Source organism: Populus euphratica, unplaced genomic scaffold (assembly GCF_000495115.2).
Source record: "Populus euphratica unplaced genomic scaffold, PopEup_1.0 scaffold190.1, whole genome shotgun sequence".
Lineage (NCBI taxonomy): Eukaryota > Viridiplantae > Streptophyta > Magnoliopsida > Malpighiales > Salicaceae > Populus > Populus euphratica.
Window position 1 is genome coordinate 248416 of NW_011500068.1, and position 16224 is coordinate 264639.

Consider the following 16224-nt stretch of genomic DNA (forward strand, 5'->3'; position numbering starts at 1 on the left):
AGAACCTAAAGATAACTTTAAATCATTTAAAGTTGATGTTATTTATAAGCTTGCTGAGAAATTTTATCCTGAAGATTTCAATGAACAAGAGATGTATTTAGCTAGAGCATTATCAGATTGATGTGATTCATCATGAGAGCTTTCAGAATATGTCTACCATTTCTAAATTATGTCGAGGATTGGCTGAAACAAATTAGTCGCAGCACTATCATTTGATTGACAGGTTGATTCGTCTTGTTTTGACTTTACCTGTTTCCACTGCCACTACAAAGCGGGCATTTTCAACTATGAAACATGTTAAAACTGTGCTTCGCAATAAAATAGAAGAGGAGTTCTTAGCAGATTCTATGATGATTTACATTTATTGAAGATATTGATTCAGATTCGATCATAGATGAATTATATTCTACAAAACATCGAAGGGTGCAACTTTGATAGTATAATTTATTTTATTTTTATTTTTATTTTGAATTTTATGTACTTTAAATTTTATTTTTTATATATTTTATGTTATATATTTGAATTAAAACTTTATTGTTAACTTAACAAATTTATATATTCGAGTAAATGATTATTTTAAAAAATAATTTATATGTATTTATATTATAGCCCAGGATAACAACAATTCCTGGCTCCGCCCTTGTATATATATATATTCATGACAGGGTCACCTTAATGTTAGCCACTGTCAATAAGTGCCCCTCAAGTTTCCGGGGGGCCAGATCGCCGCGTCTACCCATTAATGAAGTAGAATCCAAGATAATTAATTATGTTAATCTAAGTAATTGCTATTTTGTGCTACAGGTGCAGAGGTGGAATCCTCGAGTCATCAGTCGTGATTCCAGATAAATGGAAAATCTGAGGTGATTTCGTGAAGGGTGCCTCTTTAACCCTCATTGCTCGAGGCCTGCACATGTTGCTTTTGAGGAGACATTAACAATTACTTGCACTAGCAATCAAAGTTTGAGACAGAAAGTACTATTTGATTATAAGCAGCTGAATTATGAGCCAAGTTTTAAGCCCTGGCATATTTTGGTACCAAGTCAAATGCAAGGATGATCATGATGGCATCTTCCTTCTATATAAATACTTGCAGCAGCTGGGACTTCATAGTTACAGCCTTTTCTGCAGAAGACTCACGTTAACCTAATTTGGCCCCATCAATAAAACAGGAAAATGAAAATCTAGTCCTTCACTATGTGATCCATCCACCTATATTTGATTTATTTTTTTTCCCAATAAGCGTAGGATAATGAGGTTTCGTATCTGCCATCCAAGATGGGGAGCCCTAGTCTCTCAATTATTGATCTTGAATAGCAAAAGAATAAATAAATAATGAGAGCAGACTTATGGAATTGCGGCTTTTGTAATATTTTAGTAACTTTTCTAAGTCATTGACAATAAAATATAATGTTATTCTATAGCAAGCCAGTGATTAAATGCTGACTGTAGCTTCCCAAGATTTGTTAATGTGTTCAATTTTTTGAGAGGTGATGTCAGTTAATGCGGTGTAAAGCAAGAATGTGATTAAAAATACAGAAAGAAATGTTAATAAAATGTGATTAGTATTATCACACTCGCATCGAATTAATTACTCTTCTGCTTACGTGCTTCCCTCTGAAAGCTCCTTTGTATACCTAGATTATTCTCCATTATTGAACGATGTAATGATGGATCCATTGAAGCCGACCCATCCACTAGTATCCTCCATGTTTGATCTTCGGCCAGTAGTTTCTCTTCTCTGACGACATCAACATCTTGTCTTGCAGAAACTCTTGCTATTGAATAAGTGGGAGCCTCATGCTGCTAGATTTTTCTTTCTTTCTTATTCTTTTCCTGTCCTAGATCGACTCAGTCTTTGCATACACATTTCCTTCCCATGAGTTTAGTTTCTGCATTTTTTTTTCAAAAAAAAATCTTTGCCTCCCAGTAACTCGATGAAATCTCAGGAGTTCGATAAGTTTACTCGCTAAATCTATTATAAGTTCAAACTTTATGCAGATCACCAGTGTTACATAGCTGGAAAATGTTCAGCAAGTAATGTGTTTGAGATGGTGATAACATTACTTGGATGATGGCAGCATGAAGTATTGATACTTGGCAACGGAATCAATAATGTTTGCAGAATATTAACTTTCGATAAAGATTGCCAAGCCATGTAGTTTATGTCGGAAGAAAGATAGCTGTGGTAGGTATTTCATGGGAAGCAAAGTAAAATAATAAAGTTAAAGAACAAGATATTTAAGAGAAATTGAGTATTTTTTTTAAAGATATACACTCAAAACTTATTACAACCCAAATTTTGGATTCATAACCAGCATAAAATTAAGGTTTTTCTTAAAAGTTCCGTACTTATATAAATCCAAATATATATACAAACTTATCTATTAAATAACTCAATTAGAATTAAACGTAACACTAATAACAAAATAAACTTCATGATATAATTTGATTGTTTTAATACAAAACTTCATATAAAAATATAGTATTGGAGCACTAATTAAACATAAAAGAAAGGTACAAATTACAACCAAAAAGCAAATTCGGAAAGTTCAACAAAAATAACCTATTAATAAGCTATAAGCTTGAAAAGATAAATAATGAAAGGGTAAGTTCAATAACTCAGTGAGTAGATAATGTTTAATATATACACACGAGATACTATAATAATGATGAATATCTATACAATTATGGCTTTAGGTTCTTATAGAAAGGTTTCAAAATAGGTCATAACAAGAATATCATAAGGTAAAGCTCATCAGAAAATCAAAATGCAATAAGCAGGCTCCGTACTGTGGGATGATCAGTCCACACAAGTTTGTGACTCCCCCAACTAACTAGGGTTCATATATGATGTGTAAAAAGACTAACACTATCATATTAACATGGGTATTCTGACTAGTATACCATAGGTTCATAATCATAATCAAACAGACATATTCATATCTCAAGGTTCAATCAAAAGAGAAGCTATTAATTCAGAAGTCAGTTCAAAATATATATTGGTTTATATCAAGAATTCAGATTCGATAATTGATCATATTTTTTCATAACAAGGATAATAATCAACATATATATTATTAAGAAGCATGATTCAACTCATATTAACAAATTAAATATTTATAATATTTATTATGCATATGAAAAATCATTCACTCACCTAATTCAAAAGTAAACAGAACTCAAAAGTAGATAACAAAGAAAATCCTATTAATATCCTACTAGTAGAATGTTAGGATTATCTAGTTAAAAATGAGATATATTAAAAAACAACTCAAAAAGAATGTACAACCTATTTAATATACTTAACTAAGGGTTTATTTCATAACCCTATTGTAAGACCCAAACTTTAGACTCAAACCTAAGCCCAAGTCAGTCCAAACCCAACCTAGGTTAAGGTAAGTATTTAAGGAAGAGTTACAAGAGAATTTCTTTCCTCTCTTCTAATTCTTGTATTCATTGTGACTCTTCCATCCTCAAATCAAAGATTTGGCTTTTGATTTTAAGTTTTTGGTTCATAAAAATTAGAAGTAACAAGTAAGTGATTTTTTTTTTATTACTTTCAATTATATTTTGTTTATGAAATGATTAAAAAAGATATTAGGGTTTATAAAGATTGAAAGTTTATATTGTTAAGATTAATTTATAATTATTAAGGGTTTAATGTTAGGTGATTAATTAGTATGTTGTTAAAAATAGGGATTTATGACTTGATTTGTTAAATTAATTTTTATAGTTAAGAAATTTATTTTTACCTTGTTTTAAAATATGGATAGAATGGTCTTGAGATTGAAGATGAACAAATTTTATTTTGGTCCTTTAATTTTAGGAATTTACATTTTAGTCCCTGGACTTTTAAAACTTTGTAGTTTGGTCCCTATGTCATTCTGAACAGAATTGAGGATGTTCTATGGGTGAAATTTCAGTGTGGTTATTTATTTATAATTTGGTCCAGTTTTGGTAAAATTATATTTTGGTCCTTATTTTGGATAATTATCGTTTTAGTACCTACACCTAGGAGACTAGACCTGATTTTATTTTATGCATTGGAATCTTTTATTTGTTTTGATTTTAATTTTTTTTAGTATATTTTGTATATTTGTTGTAGGTTCTCCTAACGATTCTTAATAGGATTTTCGAATATTTAATTGACATTCCTTTTAGTTTTATAATTTTTTCGGGTGAGCGAAATAATCTTTAATATGCATATATTATAAATAAATATATATATTGATTATAAAATGAACACAACTAGTTAATTTCTTGAAAACTTATATATGTTGCTTTATTTTCCGAGTACTCATTTATTCTTGAATTTGCACTCGCAATTTGTCAAACTAAATTCTATTTGATATGATATACGTTTCTTTGATGATTCTATAAATATCTATTATACTTTGATATAGGACTTTTCAGTAACTCCTTGCTAACAGAGAGTAGTTAGCCTATATATACATAGTATTCTGTATATCCGCTGGTGAGAGAGGCAACAGCCTGTGGTGATTGATCATCCCATAGTGGTCACCTTCGAGTGTCATGTGGTCACTTTTAAGTGTCATTTGGTTACCCTCGGGTGTTATCTAGTCACTTTTAAGTGTCATCTGGTCTCTGACATATATTCCACTACTTTATGATAATATGTTTAATATGTATATATATATACAGATAAATCGATTTGCAAACTAGTAATATCTAAAAAATCTAAAATATATATTAAATGTTATTCTCTCGTTGAGTTGGTTGAACTAATTTCTCATTTTTAATATTATTTTAAGTTCTTAATTTCTAATAGCCGGTGAACTTTGTTGAGTGTTCTTGTTTTTTTAGTTTTAGGTTGGTATGCCTTGCTTATTTTTCAAGACTTTTAGTTTTGATTCGAAGTTTTAGAGGCTCTATTATTACTTTGTTTTAATTAAATTTGGATTTTGACAATGTAATGAGTATTATGAATTATTATTTTTATTTTAATTATTGATAAAGAGTTTGAAACTATCCTTTGGTTTCATCAATTTTGAATAATATAATATTTCTGAAAATTATGAATACTGCGTATTTTTGAATAACTTGTTTTTTTTTTATATGTTCATTATGAGGCTTAGCGTAGGTAGGGTACCTTTCAACATTGCTCCTGCGTTGCCGGTTATGGATCCAGGATTCAGAATGTGACACCTATATGTTTTTGAACTAAACTAGTTATTTTTCTTAAAAACTCAAAAATTAATGGTTTTCCTGAAATTTAATTCATAATAAAATAAATAATAAAACTTGATAATAATTCACTAAATAATCCTTAATTATTTATCAAACCAATATGTAAAAGCTAATATTACAGTTAAGGATCAATCTGAAATTTATTATATTTTTAAGGGTCAAATTGTAACTTTGTCAAATTGAAAGACCAAACTAAAAATATCATAAGTTCATAAATATAGTGGAATTATGTCCATAATTCATAATTGTTTCTGTTTACAATCTCTAATTATGCTCCAGTGACCATTATGAAACCTTTCTAAAAAATTTAGGATCAAATTATAATTTTTGTCAAATAGGAGGACCAAATTAAAAATGTTAAAAATTGATAACTATACTAGAATTCTGCCCACAATTCATCTTTTATTCTATCCAAAATCTTGGAATATACTCAAGGGACCAATCTGTAATTTTTAAAGTTTGGAGACTAAACTATAATTTTCACAAAATAAGGGACCAAACCGAAATTTCATCATCTTCAACCTCAAACCTAAAATTTCCATGGATTACCTCCTCTTATCTCATGATTTCTAACAAAAATTCACTATTCAAACAAATTCATAACTCAAAATCATCATCTTTATTTATAATCTCTCAAAATCAACTAAATAACTCATTACTCATAACAATCAATCCATAACATTCAAATTAATTCATCAATAAACCCAAAATACTATCTTCAAGACCTTAACATTTATCAAACATAAATTTAAAGTTTAGAGAATACATATTTATACATAATTTTATATTTAAATTTATTTTCTCCAACTATCTTCTTTTTCCCTCTTTTCTTTTCTTTTTCTTTCCCTTTTCTTCTCTTCTCTAGTCAATTTTTCACTCTTAGAACACATCTATCTTTGTTTTTCTATTTATATTTATCAACTCTTTGTTCAATTGCTACAATATCTTTTATTTATTTATACCTATTTTTAAGCCTTCAAAGCTTTATTGCATTTTCCCACTCATTTTTTTTTTGAAAACATCACAAAAATCTTCTCTATATTTTTTATATTCTAATTATAAGTACATTTATAGACATTAAATATTCTTAAATAATCTAAAAATTAAATTAACAAAAAAAAACCTAATTAAGTAAGATATGATCTCAAACTACAATGAAGATGGTAGTGAATTAAAGAAAATTAGTGTTGGCAATTGCAATAATTTTTTTTTAATAGATAAGGTTTGGATTTAAATGCTAAGAACTAATATACCTGGACCTTTCATTGCAAACATATATAGCATGTACATGTGTATGGTTTTGGAATGATAGGCAAGATTTGGATTTTTAGTTTTTTATACTTTTTTTTCTATTAATTTTTTGAAATCTTAAGACTGCTATAAATAAAAAGGATTGCAATCATCATCTCATCGACAAATCATTCTTGTTCTCATTAGTTTTCAAAGTTTACTACGTACATGCTTAATGTTGATAAGCAATTTACTTGTCCATGAAAACCTTTATAATTTTTTCTTTCAAGAAATGGTTTAGTTGATTCTTCAAAATATTGACAACTTGTAATTTAGCAGTTGAGAATATCTTTTTAATTTTTCTTTTAATCTTTCATTCAGATGATAATGATATAAGAAATTGATACATATAAATATTCACATTGCATTTATTTATTGTTTATTTAATTAAAAAAAAGCTGTGTATTTTACGGGCCAATGTATTCAATACAAGGGATTCATTATAAAGATCCATCATCTCTATTTTATATTCTTATTAAAGATTCAGAGAAACCTAAATTTAAGAGCCCAAAAGCCAATGTATAAAACCTAACCTTTTTTAAGCTTAGCGAAGTAAAGAACTCAACTTTTTGGTATAACTACATTGATATCCTACTCTCTTTACACTCATTATGTATATAAAAATCTTCTAAGGAACCGCTATATTTTCAGTCATATCAATTTGTGTAAGAGAGAATATGTAAAAGTTCTTTAAAGTCCCACTATATTTCTGTCCATATCAATACATATGCTAAAACATATTTTCTCTCTTTAATATTACAAGGACAATATTACACTTTAGCATTTCCATATTATAAAAAGGCTTATGAGTTATAAATAAATCATGAATCCTTAAAAAAAAAAAGGGTTAAGAATCTTCATTTCTTATTGGATATTTATTTTTAAAGTATCTCTTTGTAATATTATTTCATTTCCTCTTAAAAGGTTACTGACTTAATCATTAGAGAGTTTTTAAATTCATTAAAGAGGATCTTTTGTAGGTATTAGACACCTGCTTTTAGCTAGCTTGATTAGAGAGAATAGATCACTTTGCCAGAATCAAAGATTATAAATTATCCAAAATATAAGTATTGTCTTCAAGCTAGTTGGATTTTTTAGGACATTATTAATTTTCATTGTTTATGAAAAACTTATCAAAAAATCATCAATTTCTTTCTAATGATATTTTCAAATCATTCTATGGCACACAACCATCACATACTTGGGCTATAACACTCGATAGATCTACCCATTAGCACGAGCACTTTTGTCCATTTGGATTTCCAATAACTCATCAACCAAGTACAACCCATCACCCAGGCCGTGTTGCCTGTTTAGGGGTAAAATTAAATTTTACCACCTTAATAAATCTTGAAACTCGCAGCATCTCTACCCATGAAAAGGATTGACCAGAGGTTTCCAAGTAAAATAACACCACTCTCTAAAGGATAGATCAGATTAAAGGGTTTTATAGAGTCCAATATTATCCTTATTGGGAAGTAAATTTACTTTTCAATTAAAATAATTTTCTCTCTGACATACATTTTTTATCTATAGATCTTCAATAACAGCTTTTAGACTCTTGCACAATCTTCTTAAAAAGGGTTCTCCCTAATGCAATTGCATACTCTTTTTAGAATGAATTTTCTTTAGTGTGACTGTACAATCTCATTGGAATGAGTTTTTTTTTAGTGCAATTACACACTATCCTTAGAAGGGGTTCTTTTTTATGTGATTGCACAACCTCTTTGGAAGGGTTCCTTTATAGTGTAATATCTCTACCCTTCATAATAGCTTGAAATGACCAACCTTAATAAAGAAATAAGTCTTATGTCCAAATATATACCGCCTTAGGCTCTTAGATCTTATGCTATTTATAGGAATGATTTTGAATATCTCACTTTGAGGTTTGGTCTCTCTTTCCAGTAGTAGGCTTTCACACCTCATGTCATCATCAGGGAGACCACATGCCTTAAACTTCAAAAACAAATACAATAACTCTCCAAGAAAAAGATTGACTTGGTCTCTTTAGTGCAATAACACCACCCTTTTTGGGTTCTCTTCCATCCCTTGTGAAATTTTCTAAATATAAGTATCAACATGAGTCTGTCCATTTTATCCCTTGAGAATTTTGCAACTATAGACATCGATAAAGATTTGTTCCCCTGACCCTCTTAAAATTTTTTCTATAATTAGGCTCACTTTTCTTGGGTTCCCCTTAGCCACTTGAAAATTTTCTAAACACGACTCCACGCTCCATAGGTTCCTTCCAACCTCTTAAAATATTTTCTAAATATAGGCTCATCTTCTTTCGGGTTCTTCAATTATTAGAAAACTTTTCTAAATATAGATTCCTCATGGTTTCACCTCACCATCTTGGAAACTTTTCTAAGTATAAATTTCTTTATTGTTCACTTTTACATACTTACAGATTCTTTTTCTAACATGGGGCATACCATTACTCATAGTCTTTTTGGTATATTAACCAGGGTTTTTACCTCGTTTTTCATATAAAAAATTGACAAACTTGTTGTACCAAGTATTTTTATAAGTCTTTGAGTATAAATATCACAAAGACTTGGGAGCAACTGATATATCCAAATTTAAAGGCCTAAAAAACCCCCCATAAAACCCAACTTCCCTTAGACTCGGTTAAGGGAAGGACCTAACTCTTTGAGCACAACTATATTTGAGATCCTACTCCTACTACACTCATTAGATGTATAAAAAGTCTTCAAAGAACTTGTCATATTTTCATTGATATTAATATTGTGTAAGAGATAATGTATAAAAATCCTTTAAGAGCCTATCATATTTCCATCCACATTAATACATATGTCGAGATTCCCATCAATATTAATACATATGTTATAGATATTTATCTTACTTAATATTATCAAGGCAATATGATATTTTAGCTTATTTTCTCTATAAAAAGACTTGTGGGCTATAAATATACTATGAATCCTTTAAACAAAAGGTTCAAAATCACAATTCTCACCGACTTAATCATTAAAGAGTTCATAAATTTACCAAAAAGACCTTTTACATGTATGAGACACCCATGTTTGACCACCTTGGCTAGGAAAAATGAATATTATATTATTAGAATCAAGAGATTAACTAATTATCTAAAAGATAAGCCCTGCCCTCAAGTTAATTGGGTTTTTTGATACATCATCATATTCTTTCTTTCTTTCTTTCCATATATATATATAGAACGGTCTTTGAAGCTTATTATATGTTAATCTTGTTGGGAAATGAGTAGGTGAACTACAAGAGAAGATGTCATCAGATGTGGGTTCAACAAGTATATATATATATATATATATAAGCATAAGCAACTACAAGAGAAGATGTCATCAGATGTGGGTTCAACAAGGAGATTCTATCTAGCTTACCACATTATTACTTTGAGAATCAGCATGAGCTGAAGATGTAACAAATTTTGATGCTGAGATGAAGCAGCTGGCAAGGAATCGTTCAATAGCTTTGTTCTGCAGATATTGCACGTTAGAATTGATCATGTAGAGGAGAGGTGTAAAAAAAAGAAAAATGGAAGAGATGAGCCTAGAAGCTTGAATGATTCTCATTAATTACAATGGTCACATATCAGCAGTATATACCAAAAGTCAGATCTCAATAATTGATGAGTTTTTTACTATCAAGTTAATAGATGAATCTAAATAAGTTGAAAATGGATCATAAACAGGATCACATGGACCTCAATACAACCAATGGAAGACAATAGGAAGTACTATAATGCAAGTATATGTATTTGAATGCCAAATCCATTGACTTCTCTACCAATTAATTTAGGGTTCCCAGACAGAAAGGGATGGAGATTATATATATATATATATATTTATATTTTTATCTTTCAGCTCCAACAATCATTTAAATAAAACTACTACTGATAGAACCCCGAACGTAGTCATCAAACAGATAGATAGGTGAAGACCCTAAGCATGATTATAAGACCAAGTACATTAGACCTAGTAAAGGAGAAAAAACTGATTAACAAATATTATTAAGCTACAAGTAATTTCAAGCGCTCAAGACAGCCATTTGATTATGGTGTTTGTGAAGCATGAGATATTGCAGCATTTGACTTCTCCATCAGAGTTAAATTGGAGATAGATGATTTGAGTAATGACTTCATGTCATGGTCCACCATTCTTTTGCACAGTGATAACTTGAAGTGCTTGTATGGCAGACAAGGAGCATTTGCTCGGATTAGATATCCATTGAATTAAAAAACTATGAGAGAGTAGTTGATTAGCTAATTAAGTTTCCGTTCAAGCGGAGAAATGCACTGATCAGATAGTATATTATCGGTTTAACAATATACTATCTGATGCATTTCTCCGCATGAACGGCCGGCAGCTTAGCTAATCAACTTACTCTCTCATAGTTTTTTAATAAAGAATTAATCATGTACGTTAATGAGTATTTAATCAAGTACTTTTGAAAGTTCAAAATAGTATTATGTATATTTGATGATCAAAGTAGCCTTATCCTCCTGGAAAGGGGCCGGAAGCTGACGTAGCAAAATGCAACGGATGGAATTCTGATATCAATATATTCTGTCCGTTATCTGTTCTTTCTTTTTTTCTCTTTAGTATTCTATGAAATGAACATTTGAGGGGTGAGCATTGAAAGAATCTAATGCTTGATCTGCAAATTCATGTTCTATACGAGTGTTTTCTTCTAGTAAACTTGAGTTCTATTGGTCATTCAGGAATTGCCAGCTTGGAGTCCAACTTTCAGGCGCAAAAGAAGCATTATTGCTAGACAACATGGGCGGAACAACTTGTGTTGGTTTCAGAATTATTTCATTTAATCATCTCTAATATTATCCTTCGCTGCCATGAATGTGATCTTTCCTGGGGATGCTCCAGCTTTTGTAATTACAATGCTGACAAATTTTTTATTGCTTCAAGTTGAGTATTGTAGTCATTCCAATGAACTTGCTGCCATGTGGTTTACTGTATGTAACTTTGGTTTTTGTAGCCAATTCTTTATGCATTCACCTCTCTGTCGATTTATTAACTTGTAAAGGGATGAAAACTAACCCTACAAACCATTATTTCCCGTACAGCTTCAGAGGAGAAATTGCGAATCTGTAGATTTAGGGTAGCAATTTTATGCCTTTAATAATAGTTCTACTTCCTCGGGCATTGTTACAACGTTAAATTTCTCAAGTCCCTGGGTAATTGATACGCGACTGTAGGGTGCCTCAAAGTTCCTAGATTCCATGCAAGAGAGGCTAGTGTGGTCTTACAGCTAGTTAGCTAGACTGGCTAAACTCAAAAAATCATGTAGGATGGGTCACAGTTTTATTGCACGGATAATTTTGGTTGATGGGTCACAGTTTTATTATATTATCAAAATCCAAACTTAATTAAAATGAAGTAATAATAAATCATTTAAGATATCAAATTAAAACTAAAAGGAAAACCTCATAAAATAAATAAGACATGTCAACCAAAATTAAAAAAATAAGAATACTCAACAAGTCCACTAATATAAACTAAGAACCTGAAATAAATGATTTTCTCTTTTGTTATTTTCTATTTAGAATTTGATTGTGGAAGGATTAAAGAAGTGCATAGGGTTTCTATATTAATTTTGTGATTGAACTATGTAAAGGATTTAATTAAAGTATTAGGGTATCAATTGGCTTAAAACGAATTGATTAGATGACTGGAGTTATAGGTTCTTAAAGAATAGATTATTTGTTTTGGGATCTGAAGATTTAAAGAATAGACAAATAAAGGTTCTAAAAATCCTAATTAATTGGTCGATCGATTGGTATGAATCAGCCATTCAATTGACTTATGTGCTAACGGTCAACCAGTTGGTTTGAATTGGCTAGTTAGTTGGCTTGTGCTGTTGTTTGACTAGTTGGTCTAAATCGACCAACTGGTTGGCTTGTGATGGTAGTTGATCAGTTGGCTTGAGGTGGTAGCTGACCGGATGGATATTTTGGTCAACTAGTTGACTTAGCAGTAGAGGTTAATTGGGTTTGTTAGATTTGATTAGTTTGGGCTGTGTTAGGGATCGATTGAGTGAATCAATTTGGCTTTATAATGATATTTGGTATATAAGCTTAGAGTTCCAATCTCTTATGTTATTTTGCTTTAATTTGTTTTTTAGTATTTTTTATATCTGTTATAGGTTCTACTAATGTTTCTTTTATTGATCTTCAGTAGTCGTTAGTTTTGCATCCATTTATTTTTTGCTTTTGTTTTTCTATTAGGTAGGATAATCTTTAATATGTGTGTAATATAAATAATTTACATATATTGATTATATGATGAGTAAAATTGATAAAATCTTGAATATCTACACATGTTAGTTTATTTTCTGAGCACTCATCCATTCTTGATTTTATTTTTGCATTCTATTAAATTAAACTCTACTCGATATGACTTTCATTTTCTTTGATAATTATATGAGTATCTCTTATATTTTGATATTGGATTTATTAGTAACTCTATATTAACAAAGCATAGCTAGTATATACATACATAATATTCTATATACCTAGCTAGTGAGAGGTAACAACTTATTACAACTAATCCTCCCAAAATGATCGAGGCCACAAACCTCATTCGATTGTCCTTATACTTATAAATAGCTAAAATATATATTAAATGTTATTCTCTCATCGAGTTAGTTGAATTCATTCTTTTATTTTAATATTATTTCCAGTTTTTAATTTTCATTAGCAGGTTGACCTTTGATTAAGAGTTCCTGCTATTTTATTTTTTGATATATCTTGCTTACTTCTACAAGATTTTTTTTATTTTTTATGATTTAATGTCTTAAACACTTTATTATTATGATATTTTCATTCAAGTTTATATTTTTATTTCAAAGTTTGGATTTTATGTAATCGTAACAAATATAATGAACTTAACATTTTGGAAATTTATGAAATGTTACGTAAATTTATATAATTTGTTTTATAGTTTGGACATCTCTTTCATTCTCCTTAATTTATGGCTTTATACTAAAAGATGACGTCTAAGAATATTTTTATAACTGATACAATAAACAAACAAGAAGGTGTCCACATTCAATTCCCCGAGTATTTAGATGTAAACTATACCGTACCGATCAACTAATCAACAGGAGGAGGACCACTACATATCATCAGATTCAACTGACATGACCTAGTTAACTAGATCCAAGGCAAAACCACTTCCATATATAGTATTAGTTTATCTGGAAAATCACTGGCTGACAGCTACATATCGTCTTCTGCAGGCCTGCCCCTTGTTTTTGGAGACCCACTGGCTCGATGCCTGATCTCTCTTTTTCATATCAAAGAGTAACTAGTTGAGCTAATTAAAAAGTGATTGCTGAGAGTATTTCAGTCTTAACCATTAGATTCCAAGTTCAATGGTACTGATGTGAGATTACGAAGAAGTCGTGTTGTTGGATATGGAGTTGATGACGCTGGACTGTCTAGATAGGACAGAGCGGTGTTAGGATGGTAAGAAATACCAAGTCATAATCGAGTGTCCTTATAACGCAAATTCGAAAAGTTCATTTAGAGGCACACATTGTAGGCTATGCTTGTTGGGATCGAGTTGTTTTGGATCCCAAATGTAGGCCTCCCTTATCCTAGTTTTGTGTTTCCCCCCTATCTTTTATTACCTATCGGAAATTTATTTTTTATTCTTATTTCTACTCAAGTTTTGTGGATTGACTTGTTTTAGACAGTGTTCTTAATTTCCTCAATGTGGCAAATTTTCCAACCCAAATGTCTAAGCTCAGCTTATGGGCTGATTTGGAAATCCAGAGCATTATTCAGGAATTTCTCTCGAGCCGTTTTTCATTTTTATCTTTCTAAATGTTACCTTTCACTCTTAATTATCATAGTTAAGACGGTATAAATAGGCAAGCATAGAGAGCGTCGCTAAGAATGAGACCATGTCGACCACCACTTTTCTTGATCCTCTGAACCATTTCATTTGCAATCATGAAACCATCTTGGATTTTTCTTCCCGCTATAAAAGTTGTTTGATTGGTGCTAATCACATGAGGCATTACTTGTTTCAGCCTGTGGACAGTTTTTTTGGCTACAATCTCATATAGACCATGCACTAAGCTATATTCGAAGAAGCCAACTGGTGATTTTATCTTTGGAAACAATGCCGCATGGGAGATATTAATGCCTTTTGATAGCTTACCGAGTCTAAAGATTTCATTCACCATGATAAGAGGCTCATTCCTGATTAAATGCCATGATTTCTTATAGAAAGTAAAGTTGAATCCATCAGGTCCAGGTGCTTTAGACCATCACAATCCCAGACTGCTTGTTTTAATTCATCCAAAGAAACACCCCGCTCTAGCCACTCTGACATTTGAGAAGAGGTAGTCTTGAAACCCGTTTCTCCCATATTAGCTCTTTAGTAGTGAGACTTAGAGAAGAGGTTGGTATAGAAGGAAACAACACCATCTTTTATGCAGAGCTGTCCTCGTCCCCCATGGAAATTGTGTCACTGGAGAATTGGCTTCTCATGTTTCGGTTCAAGAGCCAATTGGATGAATGAACCTCCAAAATTCCTTGGCATAACTGTCCCCGTCAACCTTGAATTCTGGCTTATTTACAACCTGGGCAACTTTGGCATGACTATCAGGATTAGATTCAGAGTCGGTTTCTTCTTCATCTTCCATATGTGGGCAGAACTTTGGCATGACTATACTCTATTGTTTTAAATTAAGGGGCTGGAAAATGCAGGTGATCAAGTTCCTGGATATGTATATAGCAATCCTTCCCTTCCAAGCACAAGACAATATCTTCATTAATGGTGCTTGTAGGTTTAGTAGCAATCAAAGAATTTCAAGGTATCCAAAGTGTTGAAAAGTTGGCTTATTTTGTCAAACCCAATTACTCTTCCATGGTCTTAGCGCCTCAAAGTAGGTCTTCCAAGCTTGATTGTCCATATCTAATGCCATCTTCAAAGAATCAAAAGAAATCAACGCTTGAGAGGCTCCCATGTATCTGAATCCACTGAAAATCACTCCACTGTATAAGACCTCTCTTAATACTTTGACAGTTGACCCCGTTAGCAATCTGTCCTACTAAGGAGTTCTTCAACCATGCTTTGTCTTCTTCAACAATATCGAGCTGCACAATATGGAAGGAGGAGTTTTGCACTCAGAGCTTTTCGAATCTTGTGTTTGTATAGTAGAGGGGGTCGGCAGCAGGGGTATTGCTCTCACAGCTTCTGCATAGCTTCTAGAATCACGTTGACGGATCGGGACAAAGATGCTCGTGGTCGCTGTGAGTTGACTTTGGGAGAAGGAGGTTGTTGATGAAAACGCGCTAGGTTTGCTCGCAGATTAAAGGAATCAAACCAGAAGTCATTGAAGTATTGGAGGAGCTCAGTTTGGGAGAACCAGGATTTCATTGATACGAAACAGAATCTCCAGTTTTCTGATTCTTCCTCCTTGAGATGAAAGAGTTCGGTAACATCTCCATACTTAAGGAAAGCTCTTCTTAAGGTTTGGTAATCTAGCCAAGATGGGAATCTCTCAAAACAAAACTTCAAAACTTGTGAAAAGGGTTGAACGGGTTTTTGGGGGTGAGGTTTAAAGGGAAGGCTATGGTGGGTCAAAGATGGAAAGGGGCGATTGTGATGGGATTGATTTTGATTGTTAGGGATTTGGTTTTGGGACGCAGGGGAGCGGGTTGTTAACAAATTCATTTGAACTCTCTCTAAAACA